Raw genomic sequence first — 239 nt, 5'->3', positions numbered from 1 at the left:
GCATCCTTACTCTGCTGAACCGTGCACTATCCTAAAACTCCTCCAGCAGGCTTTGAACACAGCGTCAGTGCCTTCACAACAGATGTTCAGCGACAACTGGCCTGTTCACTTGCAAGATGAGAGAGAGAGAGAAGTTGAACGGAAATCCCAGAAACTTCCTCTTGTCGGTTACGTCACGTGACACGCGATGCTTCTGGGGGTTTGGAAAAGGTAAAGAAAACGAATTTATGAAATATATT

General features: G+C 46.0%; 1 long non-coding RNA gene across 1 annotated transcript in view; it reads right to left on the bottom strand.

Moving 5' to 3' along the window:
- The window catches only part of LOC119591276, a 2,587-nt gene extending 2,451 nt beyond the window's left edge, over window positions 1-136 (bottom strand). The window contains exon 1 of the long non-coding RNA XR_005230327.1: window positions 11-136. This is a non-coding gene — a long non-coding RNA (uncharacterized LOC119591276). The remainder of the gene's footprint in view (window positions 1-10) is intronic.
- Window positions 137-239: the final 103 nt, after the last annotated feature.

This window comes from Penaeus monodon, chromosome 28 (assembly GCF_015228065.2).
Source record: "Penaeus monodon isolate SGIC_2016 chromosome 28, NSTDA_Pmon_1, whole genome shotgun sequence".
Lineage (NCBI taxonomy): Eukaryota > Metazoa > Arthropoda > Malacostraca > Decapoda > Penaeidae > Penaeus > Penaeus monodon.
Note: the sequence above shows the minus strand (reverse complement) of the source record. Positions and strands in the feature narration are given on the sequence as shown.